The sequence below is a fragment of the Erithacus rubecula genome, assembly GCF_903797595.1.
Source record: "Erithacus rubecula genome assembly, chromosome: 5".
Lineage (NCBI taxonomy): Eukaryota > Metazoa > Chordata > Aves > Passeriformes > Muscicapidae > Erithacus > Erithacus rubecula.
The window spans coordinates 2,429,598-2,450,340 of record NC_136687.1 but is presented as its reverse complement, the minus strand read 5'-3'; the positions used below and the strand labels follow the sequence as shown (position 1 = coordinate 2,450,340).

The window sequence follows — 20,743 nt, the reverse complement described above, 5'->3', positions numbered from 1 at the left end:
TAATATTTTGTCATAAAACCACAGCAATCGGTAAAATGATCCTACCACTGTTTAAACAGAAGGAAACTCTGCCTCCATGTCTGCAGAATCCCCTGAAGGAATTCTTTATTGAGCTGTCAATAAACTGATTAGAAAGCTTAAAAACAGCACAGTGTCTACATCCCACAGCTGGATGCTGGGCAAAGAGGGAATCCTGCATGACCCCAGCAGGGCCAGGCTGCTGCTCTGGCAAACAGGAATATGGAATTGGATACTATCACAGGAATATGGAATTGGATACTATCACAGGAATATGGAATTGGATACTATCACAGGAATATGGAATTGGATACTATCACAGGAATATGGAATTGGATACTATCACAGGAATATTGAATTGGGTACTATCAGGTGTCAAATGCACCAAAAAATAGCACCAAACCAATAATGCTCAGGGATGCAATTCTCCCTAACCAGGATACAAACCTGCAGTATCAGTGTTCTAAGCCACATATTGGCTGTAAGAAAACAAATGCCTTTGTAATAAAGACATTTCACTAAAAACCACAAGTATGAAAATTCACTGTCATCCCATCCCTGATACCAGAAGAGGGACAAGGCCTTTGGTACAGTTTTGACCAAAAAGTTTCTTACCATGCTCTTTGTGCTACAATTTTTTTCTCTTTCAGTCAGGTCTTTTTTTCCAAATCACATCTAAAAACTACAGACTGTAGAAGAATAAATATATGTACCTATATCTATATCTGTATCTATATCTATCTATATATACAATCAGGGCTTGAAAACACCATATGCATAGATTTATTGGGAAAAAAAAATGTACTCCAGAGCCTTCAATTAGGAAGGAATCTGCCTGACTACTGCAATGTAATATTCATCCATCATATAGGTTTTTTTCCACTATTTATATTTATATAAATATATATTTATATTCTTTATTAGCTTTCTCTTGCAAATATTCCTCATGAAATTTCCTGAAGATCCTTTTGTAGTTGATCATTGTCAGTAGCATCTAGTTATGAACACCTACAGAAATGCAAATAATTCTAACTCACCACCAAACAATAAGAAAAGATTTTTCAGAACTTCCCAATGTGGAAATAATTATAAATTAAAATAAAATATTTAATAATATTTTCTTTACAGACTTTTTGAAATAAAAGAATATAAAGCCTATGCTGTTTAATATGCAGAAATAGAGAAAAATCACTTAAATTGTCTAAAAGTGGTCAAAATCTTCTCACTTAACTTCTGGGTCAGTCTGTGGAGAGCAGATGAACATGTGCAGGTCCTAGAGATGAAGAGGATCCAGAACTGGCAGAAAACCTTTGCTAATGCTCTGAGCTGCTGAGTCCAGAACTAACACAGTCCATAGGAAAATCCAAATTACCACAGAGGATGGAGACTTCTACCACTTCTCATAACCCCCATGTAGGAAACAGCACCCCCAAAATCAATCCTCTTTTTCAAAAGGAAATACTGGTGTATTCTGTTTGAGCCAAATTCCTTCATAAATGTTTTGCTGCTTTTTTTTTTTCTTATTTATTTAGTTTCTACCATTAAAAAAATAAGTTTCCATCATGTCAAAAGCTGGGACTCAAATATAATCATGGAAGTGTGCCAGCAAGAGAGCACAAGATCACAAACAGTGCTAGAGGCTTTGTTTGCCAATGAACCTCAATGATCTGTAAATTTGAAGCTAAGGCTTTAAATTATTAAATAAGATCTACTGGCATGAAATCCAAAAAAAAAGCAACATCTCACCACCCTCTGATTCAGATGAAGCAAGGAGAGAAATTGTTCTCCATATGGGGCTAGGACATTCCCTTGGAAAAGGGAAATTCTGGATTTCAGTCTCTGCACAAACAGGTTGGGTTCTGGATAATACAGAGCTCTCAGAGGAAGAAAACCACTCATAAAAACTGGAATATGGCCATTTTATCCACCTTGTGTCAGCTCCTTTAAATTACATTAAATCACCAGTTAAAAGGCTAAAACAGCAGTCTCTTCCAAAATTAGAATTCCTGTTCCAGAAAGTCAGCTGTACTGGGACAGGGCAAAGGGGAAGGAATAGATACCAGTGACAGAAAAATCCATGGCATATTAGCTCTTTTCTCATTTTTAGAAAGCAAATAAACTATGAGTTTATATAAATTACATTTAAAAATTAATAATAATAAAAAAAACCCCAACATTTTATCTTATCAAAATACCTCAATTTTCCAGCAGGGTTTTAAAGCTAACTGGTTTATTTTAAATATCTTACTCCACCTAAAGTGGTACAAAGGAAGGAATATCTATATCAGCTTCTGTTGCCAATTAATGCAGAACTCACCCAAAATTCTGTACAATTATCAAATATATCACTTGATAATTACCATAAGCTCATTTGGCAGCCCTGTAATGATCTTGGCTTTCTGATCACACTAGGGAACCTTGCTCTCTTATTTTATTAAAGAAGTTTCACACAGTCCTAGCACAGATCTCTGCTGGAATAACAGAACTTGACTAATTAATAGTTCAGCCCCATCCTGAATTAAGGCCTCCTTACCCAGCTCCAGCAGCACAAAAAAAAGGTGAGGATGTCTTTGCTAAAAGCAGAAAATTCTATTAGGATGGATTTCCCTATGGCAGAGGTCATGTGTGGGCAGGGAAGGCCAGAAGTGAAAGGGGATAGAGCTGGATCACACTCAAATTAATCCCCTGCCAGCAGCTCCAGCTCACACAAGAGCATTCCTGCCTCTCTGAATTAAACTTCTTCCCTACAGATTTCTCAAAGGGGTGGGCCACAAGTTTGTATTATTTATTACTGCATTATTTATTATTGCATTATTTATTATTGCATTATTTACCAAGATTTCCCATAACCACATTAAAAACCAGCATATATTGACAACTCTTGAGGCAAATATTGATAGATTTTTTTTTTTATTTATTTTTAACTATTTTTAATCCTTGTGGTCTGTCCCTGGTCCCTCACACAGGACAGATGCCTGGGTGTTGTGTTTCCAGCACAGATTGGGTGATGGGAGGATGGAGAGCAGCCCTTTGGAGAAAGGCTTGGGGACACTGGTGGCACATGGCAGAGGGACTGGACCAGCTGATCTTTACAGGTCTCTTCCAGCACAAATCATTTGATGATTTTGTGATTCTAAAAATTTAAATATCAATTATAGAGGCTGTTAGTTTTTTTCTGATGGTGGACTGGACAATAATGTTTCCTTATTTTTTTTAATAAACCAAAGCAGGCAAATCAAATACACCTCTGCAAAAATACCCATTATGAAAACCATTCACACAAATACTTAGCTCTGGTTGTGACAGCTGAAATCAGTGTAAAGGGTTTCTCTGAGGGATCACTATTATATAAAAAAAAAAAAAAAAAATTCACTGTTTTCCTCTATATCCCTTGTAAATACTATTTGTTCTCCCCAGTGGCATTTCTTGGATGTGAACAGCTACAAGTTATTCCTCTCTTTTTATGCATTCATAGATCACCAAGGTGCTGGAAACCCTCAATGACCTGAGCAAAGAAAGCCCTGAGATTTCAGTGGAAGGGCCCTTTTTCTTCTGGGTATCAGCTGCACCATCTCATCACCCCTCAAGCACTCAAAACCCTGCTGCTTCCAAAAGAAGCTTGTTTCATCAAAGGGAAAAAAACAAATCATTACAAATGTCTGGAAACACAAAACCTCTTTTTCTGAACTGCCTCATAGCTGTGTTTCCTCTTTTTTTTTTTTTTTTTTTTTTGTTTCCTTAGGCAGAAGAGACCTGGATAGAGAAGCAGATTGTGTTGGGGGTTACAGCACCAGCATGGCCTTGGGAAGATCTAATTTAATTCCCTAATTTAATTCCAAATGAGGTAGAGAACAGACCTGAGCACTGTGTTTGTGACCTTCCCTTGGACCATCCAGCAGCAGAGCAAACACAAATGGAATTTTGCCCTACAAATTCCTGGCTCTGCACACCAAAGTTATGATGTGGCTCTCAGCAGTAGCTCATTAGCTGATCCCACTTCAACTGCAAGGTGTTACTGAGCTAAATACAGGAGAAAATGCTTTCAACAGCTACTTTTCATTCACATACAAAAGAGAAAAGCAGCTAAATTGGATTTTTTCCATATTTGTGCAGAGGAGCAGATAACTTGCTGGGTTTTTTCCCATATTTGTGCTTATTCTCCTTTGCTACACAAAAATAAGGGGTTTTTTCCCTATTACACCAATATGTGTGAACACAGATGTTCTGCTGAGCATGATTCAGTCTGTAACAAAACTCCATTTTTTGATAATAACTGTTCTTCAATTTTCCCTATCAACTTGAGTAATTTGCCACTGTCCTTACCCCATAAATCATAACAGCTTACATAATTAACTCTTGTAATTATCTCTGCACGATTAGCACCAGCTGTCTACCTAATTCACAGAACTGAAATTCTCTATTTTATGTGCATGTTTGGATTCTCATTGATGAACAGAACTTTGCCTCTCCAGCTGAATTCCAGTGGTTTAACTCAGCTTTTTGTCCCCCTTCCAGCTCCCCTCAGTGTTTGCAAACACCTGTGGGTTAGAGGCATTCATAAATAAGCAGAATCCTCTCTCTAATGCATAAATTATTAGCTGGGGTGCTACAAAATGCCAGTGCCACACCTCCCTTTTGGCTGGGAAGCACCCAGATAACTGAGGCAACACTGATTGGAGCCAGGATATTTTATATTTTAATCCAGTGTAGCTTGAGGACAGCAAGCAGCCCCAATTCACATTTCTGCTGCCAAACACTGATTCCTGAACAAATCTGCATATTTCTGTTCTGCCCACATGATGCACCTTTAGGATGCAATTTGGAGATTGCAACACCATTGCTGCTAATTTCTATTTTTTCTTATCAGGGCTCCCACCACAGGAAGAGGTTTACATCCTGGCCAATATGAATGAATATTATATAAGGCACTTTTAAAGTTCTTCAGACAATATTAATTCTCAGTGGAATTTCTGACTACTTGTTATGCTATCAAAAAGAATAAAAATATAAATAAACCACCCCACACTTATTTCCTCCCACAAATCTTCCCAAAAAAAACTATCAAAAATTTCTACAACAGACATACAAGCCTGAAATATGTTTTCAGAAAACATGGTGTTAAGAAAAAGAAGAATAGAAAAACACAATTAAATGAAGAATCATGGTTATGTTCCTCCTACAAATCTTCATGAAAAATGAAGCCATGAAAACCTGCAGCATGTTTGCACCAACTCTCCCGTAAGTGAAACAAGAATCAATATAAATTAAGCTAATAAAATATCTCCCACAATACAATTTGCCGCTAATTTGTAATAAATTAGGCACAAAGATTATTAAATTCTCCTTTTGTGACAAATTTCTCCTGTTAATTGGCACTAAAGCACTGTGATGTTATCTAGCCAAATATGAATTCCAGAAGTTACCTGGTAGACAGGAAAAAGAGGTTATGCTAACATTCCACTCATGACAAACAGAAGATTTCTATTCCTCAGGTTTCCCAAGGATTCACTTGCTCCTGTACATTCTGTGAGCTCCAAACACCATCCAGTTGTCAACTGGTAATTCCAGGGGTTGATAACTCCTGGAACTGGCAGCACAAGCAGCAACATCCATTACAAGATCCCCCCTCTGTGCTGGCAGGATTGCAAACCTTCACTTTTAAAAACTAAATAATCCCATTCCTGAACACAGGTTTCCAGTATCTTGCTAGGATTTTGGCAATTCCAGCTTTTGCCAAGAGAGAAATGCTGAAGCAGGTGTTTAATTGGAGCAACTACACATTCTTTAGCAAAACCACTGGCTTAATCTGACTCCTAAAAAATCTGTTCAATGCCTTTAAATGCAAGACAAGGATTGAAGCCAAAATTAAAGTTGTTCTTCTCAATGGAAGTTTTCTAATTGCACAAAAGGGTTTGATCCCAGCCAAGCCCAACAGCCAAAGACAGCACAGAATCCACAGATTCTCACTGTTTCTTTTTTTTATGTTACACCAAAGCATGTTAGGCTGTACCATTTCAAAAATTCATATTTATGGCATGTGTAAAACATGCATTTTCTCTCATCTCTTTCTTCATTATGAAAAAAAGTAGTTCATGATCCTACTAAGATGAAAAGAACAAAAATTCCTCCCCAACCAGTGGCCTAATTTTGGAAGGATGACCACCTTAGGGGTCAGCTCATGAACTGGGGGCACAGCATTGCCTTGGGGGTCAGAAATGTGGGCTTGAAGTTCCTCAGGCTTAGCACAGAAGTGAACCAGGTCTTCCTCCTTCAGGGGTGACCACTTTAATACCTGGGATATTTTATAAGAATGTGGGTTGCAACACCAGCAGGCTTGGGTTTGAAACAAGAAGAATGAGCCATTTTTTTACTCCTGAAGGAAGATTTTAAACTAAGTCCAAGCAAACCTGTGCTCTTTCCATCACCAGGTGATGTAAGCTCCCCTCTGCAGGCTCAGAGTTCAGCATATAAATTATGGGAAGGGATGGGATTTAAAAAAGCTCCCTTTCACATCCCTCCCTCAACATCTTCTAAATCTCACTCCTAAGCTTCTCTCTTCTCCATGTGCTGAAAAGGAGAAATAATCATGCAACTTCTGTTTATGGATTACACTCCCAGAGCTGGGTGCCTAAAAGGACTTGGCACCTCCAAACCTTTGAGTCTTCCAAATCAAGGATCCTTCTGGGTTTTATATAGCATAGATTGAATTTTAATTGGAGCAAAGTTTGGCAAATCCTTTCTGCTTGTGATCCTGCCACTATCTTCCTTCTGTTCCTCACTGTCCAAGTGAGACAACATCACATATCCATGTGGGAACTTAAAATGTTGAAACCACCAAAGGCAAAATTATTTGGCTCACAATGATCATCTATGTGCAAGTCAGCAGTGGTTTAACAGACCACAAGGCACAAAACATTCATTTAAAGAGTAAAACATGAAGTTTATCTTACCCCAGGTAAAAAAAATCAGAAAGCTGGAATCTACCTGGTAATCAGTAAACACACCTTAAATGCAGTGACCTCAAAGCAGCCAGAAATGTCAACTTCCAGGGCTGTGTTAAATGATCTTGGCAACCACTGAGCTGTAATTGAGGATAAAGTAATTTTTTGCATTCAATAACTTTAGTTAATTTCTCACAGTTAATAAGTTATTACTACTGCAAACCCCTGCTGACATCTGTTATTTTCCTTGTTAATTAAAACAGTAAATGTCACTGATGCCATAAGTGTGTGTTTTTCTGTAGTTTTAATTTTGGGCAAAACTTTGTTGCACTACTTTTAGATGTAGAAAAAAAAACTCATCATCATCTGCAGTCAGAATATGAAGTTCTCCAAAAAGCTGCCCACAATCTATGTGAATGATAAAGTACAAACCAAAAAGTATAAAGCAACACCTCATAACTCCAATAACTCTAATTCCTTCCAAAACTGAATACAGCACTAGCAGTCAAGCTTACACACACATCACATGCAAAATGTGAGATATACAGTCAAGAGTTATCTATTATAATAAAATTAAGTCTTGTGGTACTCAAAGGGTATCAGAAATAAAAGATTGCTGATATTATATGGGTGAAAATCAACAAGAAATTTTTCATTTCCATACTCAGTTATCAGTATTAATCAACCAGAAACAAAGCCACCTTGGCCTAAATATTACTAAGTGGATCTTGAAAATCTCAAAAAAAACAAGGCAAAAGAAACACACACATCTGTAGCTGAATTAGAACCAAATGCAAGTGTATTTATACTCATCTCAAAAGCACCAAATCACTTGAGTGCTGTAAAACAAAAAAAAAAAACAAAAAAAAAACAACCTACTTGGTGTCACAGTGCCTCCCATTCCACCAACATCTTTTATTTCTCCCAGTTCTTGAGTAGAATAAATCCAAAGGGTGTCAGACTGACTCAAGGAAGTTATTGCATTTAACCACATGAGGGCACACCACACTAGAGTAATAGAAAAACTCCTGTGAAATCCCTGGATTCATTGCACTTGTGCTGTTTTATTGGATCTGTAGGAGAGCAGGAGCCTTGGCACTGTAAACAGCACATGCCTGACAAAGGGAAATTCTGAGCTGATATTTAATGCAGTATTTTCTTGACACTTGTTGTTGGTTTAAAAATCTGCTAGCAATCTTAAAAGCAGCAGTACTTAAGATGTAGTTATCAAAGGAACTCAGCCACAGAGCAGGCAGCAAGTTGTACTGGTTGGGGGGGGGGGAAAAAGAGAAAAAGGAAATGTGAGATAGCAATTGCTTTAGTGAGGTTCTACAGCTTTTTGCAACCAGTTCTGGGGTTTTGGACTCTCCATCCCTTGAAGTATCCAAGGCCAGGTTGGAGGGGGCTTGGATAAACCTGGGATAGTGGAACTGGATTATTTCATCCCTTCCAACTCCAACCATTCTATAGTTACACTGAGGGAATAAAACACCTGCAAGTTTTGTTTCTTACCTTACTAGATACCACATCTGCAATAGAAACTTCAATATTATCTTTCTTTAGGTTTTTTCCTCCAATGACTCAGATATTGTACAAGGAGAAATAACACAAAAGGATTTAAATAATCCTTAACTGGGCACCAAAATAAGATAGCAGGCAACTACAAAGGCAGGTATAGCAATATTTAAGCTTCTCACAGGCAACTGATTTCCCCAGGCTTCCAGCAGCCAAAAAAAAGAGACACTGATGGAACCACCAGGAGTTGCTTCCTCAGGGTAATGTTATTGTTTGTGAACTGCCCTAAACAGCACTAAAAACAATCTCATAGATCACTAAATACCAAAGGCAAACGATTCCCAGGAGTTTCTGTTTCAGTTAATGTAAAGTACTCTAAGTGAAGAAAGTAAAATATTTCAGACACATGTGGTGAGTTAGTGCTCTGGTTTCTCTGTAACAACTAATATATCTTTTTTTAATGAAAACCTTGCCCATAAAGAACAGCAGAAAACAGAAGCAAGCAATCTTCCACTCTATATATATACAGATTAAATCAAAACTCCCCTAGAATGGATACTACTTAATTTTCTGGGGGGTCTACTTTGAATAGGAAGAATAATAATGAAATTAACTTCTTCTTCATGCTGTTCCACTGCAGTCAGGCTTATGTTGTGAACAGCAAAGAATATCCTGGTGAGACTGCAAATCCAGAGCACCTATGAATTCTCACTCAGGAAGGCAGAAGAGAGTATTCCCTGAAGGGTGCTTTATTTAGGTTGTTTATTTTGCACATTTCACACACTGTATAAAATCTCCATCGCCAACTTAAAATTCCAAAATTAGCAGAGAATCACAGAATATCCTCAGCAGGGAGGGATTCACAAGGATCATTCAGTCCAGCTCCTTTCCCTGCAAACAACAATCCCACCCTGAGCATCTCTGGTGTCCAAACCCTCCTGGAGCATTGGCAGATTTGGGGCTGTGCCCATTCCCTGGGAGACTGGGCACTGCCAGCACTCTCTGGATGAGGAACCTTTCCCTGATATCCACAATAAACCTCCCCTGGCCCAGCTCCAGCCATTCCCTGGGTGCTGTTCCTGTCACAGGGAGCAGAGATTGGAGCTGCAGACCCTGATGAGTCTCCAGCTGAACAAGCCCAGGGATCTCAGGCACTCATCATATGGCCCATTACAGATATCATAACTCCATTGAGGCTGGAAAGAAACCTCTGGAATCTCTAGCCCAGCTCCTCAACTAAGCAGGGCCACCTTTAATGTAGGATAAGGATTTGTTCCAGTACTGCCATGTCTGGTTTACTCATGAGCCCCAAAAAGGACTCAGTACTGCAGATGTGGCTCAGAGGGGAAGTCTTGCCTCCCTTCACTCTCTATTATTCTTATGTTAAACCCACCAGAACAGCTCCATGTGGATGTGACTCTCCAGTCCCCTGCTCTGAATTGTCCAGCAGGACTCTGACATTCTTCCTAGAGAGCAGGGCTCAGTCAGCCTCCACCCAGCCCACATCAGCCCCAGTGACTCCATCCCCTGCAGGACTCTGCACTGGTTTCTGCTGAGCTTCCTTGGCTCTGCCAGCCCATTTCCCCACCTGCTGAGACACTCCTCATCCAGACCTCCTCCTCGAGCAAATTGACATTCCTCCCAAACTGCAGCTGTCTGGGAATTCGAGGGTGCATTTCCCCCCACTGCCCAGACAAATGACATTAAACCAGGTAAGTTTGACCCCAAGCCCTGCAGAATTCCCTTGCAATTGGTGGTCATCAATCTTCCACCCCTCCTATTAAGTCCAGCCAATTTCTGACCTTCTCTGTAGTCCCCATATCATTGTAGAGACACTGAGAAGGCAAAGCCTGTATTTCATCTACAGTTAGAAGGCAGAGGCTGTATTTCATCTGTTTCTCTCTATTGTGTACCTTTTGCACAGCAACACAGGAAAAAAATCAACCTATCTTCAAAAAGAAACACCACCAGAAAAAGAACAGAATTGTCTTATTACAAGATTGTGTGAGAGATTTGATGGAATCTGTGGAAAGGTTCCTTAGATCTTTTTGTTTGTTTTTTAAAATATATTTTAATACTAACTGACTGAGCTTTCAAGTCATTACTATACAGCTAACATGAGATTCAAAGTTATCTTTTGATGGTCATACACAGGGTGTATCTGCCATTGGAAATCAACCTTCTCATCCACACAGGCTTGGGGGGGTCTCACATCCTTTTCCAGTACAGCATATTTCAGGAATTACAAGGGAATGGTGCTGAGCTGGCACACAAACATGGATCAGAGAATCATGGAATGGTTTGGGGTGGAAGGCACCTTAATGACCACTTGGGTTCCATCCCCTGCCATGGGCAGGGACACCTTCCACCATCCCAGGGTGTTCCAAGCTCCATCCAACGTGGCCCTGGACACTCCCAGCGACAGCCACAGCTTCTCTGGTTACCCTGTGCCAAGATCTCTCAGGGAAGAATTTCTTCCCCATAGCTAACCTAAATCTCACCTTTTTCAGTCTAACCCATTACTTCTTGTCCTGCCACCACAGAGTCTGATGAAGAATTCCACTCTGGCTCCCCTGCAGCTCCTTGGATTCTGGAAGGTGCTGTCTCCACACAATCTTCTCTCCAGCCCAAACTCTCTCAGCCTCTCTTCATAAGGGAGGTTCTCTGGTCCCCTTCTCAAGTTCCTGGCCTCCTCTGGATTTGTTCCAACAGATCCATGTCCTTCATATATGGAGGGCACCCAAAATGTACCCAGCACTGCAAATGGGGTCTCACAAGAGCAGAGTAAAGGGGGAGAATCACCTCCCTTGACCCGCTGGCCACACTCCTTAGGATGCACATTTATTTTGGAATTTTGTCACTGGGGACCTGCCAAGGCAGTACAGATGCTAATTCAAACAGCCTGCTGTTCAGAGACAGAATTCCAGACATGGCAAAAGGGAACATTTCCAGAAACCTCCTTTGGTCAAACTCAAAGTAAGCACTGGCTTTCTCCCAGGCTTCTCCAGGAACTGATCCATCTCTGTCCTCCTCCTGCTGTTCTAGATTTTTTTGTCAGAGGAACAGAGAGCAGCAACATTATCCCACACAGAACTAACAGCCACTTCTGTCCCACACACAGATCTTGTTAAGAAGACATCACCTTTTTTTCCCCCCTATGTTTGTTTCAACAGAACCATGAGTAATACACATAATTCTGCCTATAAAAACTGCATATGGCACCCAAACCTTCCTGATGACCCAGAACCAGGCATTTGTCTGCCTACCTGATCCCTGGATTTGGGGTTGTGTTTTTCTCCCCTGTGGCAAAATCCAGGCTGTTTTTCCCTCCTGCTCCAAATTAAATACTCCTTCCTAACCCACTGTCTCTTGCCAGTGCCAAATTCAGCATCGATTTTCTGAATAGCAGCACAATACCAGTAACTCTGGATTGAACTTAACCCTGTGGTGAGGGAAACAACAAAATCACAAAATTTGAAGGGTGATAACCTCAACTGGCAGTGACAGCCAAGAAAAGCCTTAGAAATGCAAAAGAAAAGAATCTGATATATATCCCCAGCACTAAGTGGCAATTGGCAGAATAGAACAGCAGGTGCCAAAGAGAAGTTGGTGTGTCTGAAACACTAAGTGACATTAAATTGGTTTTCAGCTCATTCTAAAGCAAAGAGAGACAAAATAAGCTTTTTACTAAAACCCAAATGCATTAATTAACACTAAATATATGGACTTCAGGCTGTATTTGTAAGAATAAGCTATTTAACAGAGATGTCATCCTTAACAGCACATAATTCCATACTACATTTTAACAACAATTATCTCAGTAGGCTATTACTGCTAAAAATTAAAAAAGAAAAAGAGCAGATCTTTTCAGTCAGCTTCTTAACAAGCACGTCCAAACTGTTTTTCTTTAATTATTAAAAGGAAAGCCTTTTAAAAAATGCCAAAATTCTCCAACACAACTGTTAGGGAACACAAAGCCCTGTAACACAAATTTCCTTTCCCACTAAAAACTGCTCAAGCAAAGAATGATTGTTCTTCACAAATGCTACTTAGAAATGTTGAAAACCACCCAACATTAATTCTTTGGGGATGCAATTTAATTTCTCTGCCTTCAGAGCAATGCATAAAGTCAGTAGAAATCTGTACATCTCTAAGTAGCAAAAAAAAAAAAAAAAAAAAAAAAAAAAAAAAAAAAAAAAAAAAAAAAAACCCTCAAGGATTAACTCACAGAAAGTCCAAAATTTTGCAAATAAATACAGGTGAATGTACAATATGAGAAGTTTTAGGCAGTTACCACAGGGAATGTGTAACAGCTGGTAAAAATACCATCCATAGTATAACCTAGGAGACTCCAGAGACTGGGAGAAGTAAAATTAAGATTAGTATCTATGAGTGGAAATGTTTGTTAAGCACCACAGTCAAAGCAGAAAAAAAGGATTAAAAGAACAAGCATTTAGTCAAACTAAACATAAAAAATCTTCCATTCTGCCACTTGAAAGTTTGCACATTAGGCTAAGTACTGCTCCTACTGCTGCTTCAAGGAGTGTGTTTATACTTGGGTTGGGTATTGTTTGTGTTCTTTTATCTTAGATATAATGAACCTCTTTTTATTAACCGTGTTAATTGATTAAAGTTTAATTTAAATATTAATGCATCTCCTGCACTGTTTCTAGATAAATTCTCATTTTTGCTATTTGTTGTAAACTATATGAATATTATTATCTAGGAAGGAAGAAAATACCTGATTTTTATTCTTTTCTTATTATTTTTCTTTTTTTTTTTTTTTTGTTCTGAATCCTTAGGGAAAATATTCCCTTATAATTTTAAAGGTAATTACATTTCTATAGAGTAAAAGATGAAGACAGGTATGTTCTGCAGTGAGTTAACAGAAGGGAGTTTGCTGTTAAATCAATTTAGAAGATAATTCTACATCACTGAACAAAACCTTCTCTAAGATTTATCTATCAAATTCTATAATTTGTTATTTATGGGGATTATCCACCAGGATGACAGAATGATGAGTAATTGAAACCAATACTTTCTTTAATGACAATGTATAAAGTATTGGAGGTGCCACCAGGATAAGAGAGATATAAAAAGTTACTTATTTAATTGCTACAAAACTGCACTGGAAAGATTCCCTGCCAGAGCTGCCACTGCATCTCCTCTCCCACAAGAACAGCTTTTTTTTTGTTTGATTTGCAGCCCCAACAGGGATCTTTTTTAGGCAGCAGCCCTGGCCCATCATGAACAGCAGTGGATGCCTTGCAGATGCTGGTCCTGCTCCACCAGCAGCCACAACACCAGATTTCCACTTGGCTCAAATAAATTGTTTTATTCACCAACTGATCAAGTTAAACTTGTGCAAAGCCCACTATGGCCAATTATTGTGAATTTAAAACCAAGACCAAGCTGCTCAAGCAATTTAATAAACATGATAATACAGTGTTAGCAGAAGTTAAAGCCCTCAGGCAAAGACTGATTGTATCACTTCAGCTTTTAGATGCTGTTTAGGATTTAACTATCAAAAATTATGATCTTGCACCTTTTCCACTCAATCTGTAAATACTGGACCTCTTCAAGGCAACTCTCTTTGGGACTCTTGACATTTAAAATAAAACAATGGCAGAATGAGCAAATGAACTTTCTTATGTTTAGTGCAGGACAATGCATTCAGACTTTATCTTCTGAAACACTCCACTAAAAAATTCCAGCAGGATTGTACTGCAAGAAGCTTTTGCTCTTTTCCAATTATTTTACTTTCTCCTATTACTTTTTGCCTCAAGTTTTCCTCATTAAAAAATAAACAAACCTTTCCTGTACACACAAGTTTTGATGACAATGTGCTAAAAGGAGTTTCCTACAAACTGAAAAATAAATGCCAGTCTTGCAAATTACACTTATTTATTATTATTTGTTAAGTAAACCATTTAGTATTTCAGATGCCTATTTTTAAGTTTGAAGGCCTTTGTTAAGTGAGCTGGGTTTGCAATAAATTTAAGGCCAAATAAATGTGATTTGCTGTGTTGACAAACTGTTGGAAAGGTGGGAAGAGGATTTAGAGGTAGGTGTGGGAGTGGGATATAGAAAAGCAATGCCTAACAAAGGTTGTTGGGGTGTTCCAGGTTTTTTTAGATTGTTTTTAACACAGAACTGGAAGGAAAAATAGAAGAAACACATCCTGTGGAAAACAATTTTATAAAAGATTTGATCAATTCTGCATAATACAAGGAAGAGAGAGACTGGTCAGTGCATATATTTCAGATAAATAAAATTACCAGCACTCTGAAATTTATGGAATTATGAGATTCCTCAAATCTCTGCATTTATGTGCAAACCAAGAATCTGCATTTTTGATACAAACTGCTAAGTAAATTTTTATTAAATCTGGTTGGTCAGATTGTTTCTTAAACAGGAAAACACCATCTCCAGAAAATAAAAGTATTTTGATTTTTACTGAATTTTTGAAAGTTAATCCACAACTTCAAGAGAAACTTGGAAGAACAATCCCACTGCACTCATCCCAGCAGTCACACAAGTCTGCAAGAGAGGGGCAGTGCTCACAAACACATCCACAGAATTATTAAAGTTATTAATTTGTGTAGGAATTGCTTTTAGCTGACAAAAAACTTTCTAAAGCTTAAAATCCATCTTGAAAAAATATCTTGAAAACATCCGCAATTAAGAAGGATGAGTCTAAAAAGAAAAAAATGTTTTTTCTGGATGTATTTATAAGAAATTAAGGATGGGATTACACTGAATAACAGGAAATGTTTGTTCTCAGGAAGACAAACAGATCTCTGTGCCACACAAGAATAATTAGAAAGATTTGCATTTCCTGGATGCCACCCACTCTTTTCTAATATTCTTCTGTGTAATCAAGATTTGTTGTTATTGTTGATTTTAATAATTTGAAAAATTTTCACCCACAATCATGAATACAAATTAATTCAAATAAAATCAGGAGAAAAGGTTATTCTTAAGCAACTCAATTAATACAGGTGAGCACCCAAAGATTTCATGCAGTATTAGACAGACAGGAACTGCTTTTATTAATATATTCAGATTTCCAGAAGAATTAGAAGCTGGTCAGTACTGGAATAACCATTGATATGTTTACTCTCCCCCAAAGGCTTTCTTGGGAATTCAGATTTCATAGAAAATGTTGTGGGTATTTTTTTTAAATAATGTTGACAATAGAGTAGGTGAGACAAAATTAAATACATGCAAAAAAAAAAAAAAATCATAATATAACATGAAAACAAGGGGCAAACAACAAACCTTGCCTGTAAATGAGGCAGGATTTGCCTTTAAGTGACAGATGTTGTTTTATGAACACAATTCACACACAGAACACCTTCAATATTCCTCATATGTGTCACCACCAAGCAAACTTGAGATCTAAATAACCTGATGTTTTCCCACACAGGCAAATGCAGGTGGAAGTAATATGTTCATGAGGCTTAAATATTCACTTTTATTCTAAATGAAACAGGAGTCACAGGAAGGACATTAAGTTAGACAACCTCAGACAATTACCATAGAAACCCACTTACATCTGTTAAATCTTTTTGGCCAGAAAATGAATTCAAGCCATTAAGTATTTATGCTCTCTTAAATACAATCTGTTATAAAGGAGAAAATGATTTACTTTAATATGTGATTTCACAAGCAAAGCTTTTCACACCTGCTAACTGCTGAAAACCCCAAATATTTCCTATTCAGCCACAGAGGCTCTGAGGGCTGTTGTCCCCCTGCTATTTCAACATTTCTGATAAACTCTGCAGCTCCAGCAGAGGCTGGGGAGGGACTGAAGCCCCAAAAGGTGCCATTATTTATTAGGCACATGATGCTCCTGCCTGAGTCATGAATCCCAAATTTGCTCTGCTCTGGCTTGGGGGCACAGCTTGCACTCACAGATAAAGTCTCCATTTAAAATCCTCTTGCCACAAGAAAAGCTGCTGATCCCTCTCCAGCTGATGAATCCCCTGATTTTTAAAAAGGCATCAGGTTGCTTATTAGTCTCAAAACTTGAGCACCAGCTCAGGAGGAAGCCACAACATCCTCACCAAGAATATTTAGGGTCTTTCAGACTAAGTGGGAAGGAATGATTTGTTAGGAGAATAAGAAGTCTCAGTGCTGACCTGAAACTATGCAGTCTCTAAAAATAATGAAAAGGAAAACCTACACATGCACACACTCCTGAGGAGCACATTCCTTCCTTCTGTTTAACACAAAGAATCACCCTTCCAGAGACAGCAATCTCCCAGAAAAAGGCAAACCACTCACAATATTTAGTTAAATTTGCATTTCTCATTATTTCTGATTATCAATCTCTGTGTGAAGACAGTGTGGTTGTTTATTCTTGACCCAGGCCTTGATCTCAATCCCACCACTTAATAAAAATCTTACAGCTTTCTTATTCTAGCAGAATCTCACAATCTTTTTCTTCTTAATGAAAAAATGCCTTGAGAACTGAAATGGGAGAAAGGTCAAAAAAGCATCATAACCTTTTCTGCTTGCACTATGACAAAAATCTTAATATTATTCCTTGTGTTTGTTCACATCTGGGTTTTTTTTTTCTTTTCTTTTCAGGAAATTGCTCAGTCTGTAATCATAACCTTTCCCAAAGCCCAGATTAATATAACTCAATAATAAATGTAATTAAAATGTAACAGCTAAGATCCCTGGACTCAAGATCTTAGAGACAGAGTACCTCTGCTCATCAAAGGTCTCCATCAGTTTTCCTACTCTCTCTTGGGCCTGTGATAGAGATCTTGGAAATGAAATACTTCAGCCTTCAAATTCAGCTGAAGGCTAATAAATAAAGGGGCATAATAAATAAAAGGACACAGGAATAAAAGGACAGAGGAAAGATACTCAAGAAGTCAAGAACAATTCTGGCATTTGATATATGAATAAAGTGGAAGAGAAACAGATGGCACAGTATGCATAAAATCCACTATTATGCTAATGAAATTAATCACACTAAAGCTGACCACAAAGTAGCACAGAGGACACTTGCTGCATTTAGGGATAAAATGGGAGAGAAACTTCAATGCTAAAATAAAAAGTTAGAACAGAGAGGAAAAAACAAGGATATACATAAAGCTATTTTTGTTCCAAAGAGATGCAGGGGTTGCCACTGCTCACTGATGGTCAGAAAGGCAAAGGAACAAAATTTAGCAAAAAAAAAAAAAAAAAAAAAAAAAAAGACAAAAAATAAAAAAATCATTCTGGCACCATATGCATGGAAAGGGTGTAAAAATATTTGGGCTGTCTCACTCCAAAACAGATGCAGCTGCACCTCTCTGTCCTTCCTGGCACTGGCACTGCAGAACTGGTGTCTCCTCTGGTTTTAAAGGCATTGAAATGACCCCAGGCTGCACCAGGGGAGGTTCAGATCAGGTGTCAGGGAAAGGTTTCTCACAGAAAGGGCTGTCCAGCATTGGAACAGAGTGTGCAGGGAAGTGCTGGAGCCACCATGGCTGGGAGTGCTCAAGGAAAGTGTGGAGTGGCACTTGGGGACACAGGGCAGTGCTGCGTGGTGCTGTGCTCATGGTTGGACTGGATTAGCTGAGAGGTGATTCTGTGATTCTGTGAATACCATCCACTGCATGACTTCCTTGGGAAATCTATTTTAATGCTTCCCCAGTCTTACTACAAGAGAGCTTTTTCCTGTATCAATTTGCAATCTTCTGAGTTGGAAATTAAGTCCATTATTTCTCTTCCTACCCACTCCTGCACAGAAAACAGATTGTCCCATTGCCTCCTCATGTACTTGAGAACTGCTACATTCCACTTCACTCACCTTTCCTTAGAATAACTGCTCCATTTTGTCCCATCTTTCACAAAAAGTCGTGCTTTCAAGGTTTCTAATCTTAGTTATCATTTTTATCTAGACCCCCTGTAACTCAAATCTTTCCTCAATGCAGGGCTTAAACTGAGCATCATATCAAATCTTGGAGGGACAGACACTGATTTCTGCTCCCTGGGACAGGGCCAGCACCCAGGGAATGGCTTGAATTGGGTCAGGAGAGGTTTATTTTGGATATCAGGGAAAGGTTCCTCACCCAGAGGGTGCTGGCACTGCCCCAAATCTGCCAGAGCTCCAGGAGGGTTTGGGCAGCACTGCCAGGGATGCTCAGCGTGGGATTTTTGGGGTGTCTGTGCAGGGACAGGAGCTGGATCAATGATCCTGGTGGGTCCCTTCCAGCTCAGGATATTCTGATTCTATGACCTTGCTTGACCAGTGCAGCCCCACCAGGGCTGAAAAGCATGGAATGAATATTTTTCAGGGCAGTTTATCTCTGATCCACAGCTGATTTAGTGCAGGCCTGTTCAGTAAATCACAGCACTCCTGCCATGCTCATCTCTGAAGCATCACTAAATTCCTTGTCTCCCCTGCAATGGCAGGTCACTGATGTGTATTTATGCAGTTAATTACACTTGCCCAAAGGCAGAGCTTTCTAATTGTCTGGACTGAATTAGATTCTATATTTTCAGATTATCATTTGCACTTTGCCAAGGTTATGTTGACTCCTCAATCTTGTCTCCCAGCAGGCTTCCAGCCCCAGCTCAAGTTTGGTGTTAAAGACATTTCTCCATTGCATCATCTGGACCTTTAGTTAAAACACTGAAAAAATCAGAATACCATTCAGGTGACACACCTTTATTGGCAGTGAAACCAGGGAGTAAATCTCATTCTCAAACCATGTCTTCCCCCTGACAATGTCACTTCAGGCAGTATTAAAAGTTTTAAATAAGTCAAGACACACAGCACCAGGCTCTCCTTACTTAGTGAAGTTTCATCCCTGATACAGGAGGTAACTGCAAAAATCCACATTTCTTACACCCTGTACAAACACCACAAAAAGTGCTGACAAGAATCAGGTGAGAATCAAACCACTGCCTCAAAAAAGCAAGCAGTGGAACTGGAACAAAAAACTGAGGGAGGAGAGTGACTGGAGAGAGCAAACCTTCCTCCCTGCACATCCCCTTTATGAAACATTCACCAATTTCATGTTCTAAATCCTGTTTTGCCCAAATCTGAGGCTGAAGAAGTTTTGGCTCCTGACAATCAGAGGTTCAAGGAGAGTGATTGTAACAGTGGGGGGTGTTTTGCACTTCCTTAATTAGTGGTTTGTCTGGAGTCTCTTCTGTCAGCACTCAGAACCGGGGTAAAAATATATACTAAGTAAACAGATTTTCTTGTGTTCGAGCTTGGTTGTTTATTAAAGCTAATCTAAAGTACAGACAGTTCTGCAACATTTCTAGCCACCTGCTAGAAGTGGGCAAAATGAAGAAAGATCCAGCTGCTACAAGGTCTCTTAAAGCTAAAGAGTCCAACAGAGAATTAACACTTACATTATTTATACTTTTAACCCAATAATCAAATTCCCATGACCCTCAGTGTGACACTGACTGACCAACCAGAAACTACTGCCTGAAATCATGAAAAAGCAAGAAGACAGAAAGACGACTTCACCCAAAACCTCCATCTTGTCCCATACCTATTACTATATTATAAAGCCCCTAAATTTAAAACCCTTCACCATGTCAAATCACACATTTCTATTTAACTGCACACCCATGATTTTAACTCCATCACTCAAATTTGGAATCCTTCTCCAAGGCCTCAGGTCACAAGCAGTGTTCTCCAGAAAGCTCCAAACTCCCAGGTTTTTGGGACCCAACAAGTGATCCCTGAAAATTTACTGAGCCAAGCAATGTCCCACAGCCACCCGCTCCAGGACACTGCTAAAAACAGGAGAAATGGCAACCCCAGCCCAGCCTGGCATCAGATCTCAGCAAAGCATCCATCCTTCAGAGGGTTTTGCTGCTTTTTAACAGGACTTTGCCTCTGAAAGGGGCTGGCACTGGATGCTGCAGCTGGTAATTCCTGTGTCAGTGCCTCACCCTCTTACAAGGCTGGAAGAAAATTTCAACAGAATCAATTTTCGCCATTGAAAAATTATTTCTTGGCTATCAGAATACTAAAAACCATATTCAGTCCCACCTAAAAGATCTATTCAAGAATTCTTAGAAACTGGGTTGTTCAACTGTATGGATGTGTCCAAAGAGGGCCATAAATCTGCCCAGATCTCCCTGTGCTGAAAGCAGAGATGTGTTAGAGCAGCTGAGTGAGTGATGGAAAATATTCCTCACATGCCACACCAGGCTATGGCACAAACACCTCTGCTGCAGCTTCATTTTAATTACCTGGCTGCAGCCTCTGCATAGTTAAGGCCATGATGTATAATTTTTAT

General features: G+C 39.1%; 1 protein-coding gene across 3 annotated transcripts in view; it reads right to left on the bottom strand.

Annotated features, from left to right (window-relative positions):
* Positions 1 to 20,743, bottom strand: part of CTNNA2 (catenin alpha 2) — a gene marked incomplete at its 5' end in the record, with an annotated part of 444,577 nt that overhangs the window by 353,758 nt on the left and 70,076 nt on the right. The window lies entirely within an intron of this gene.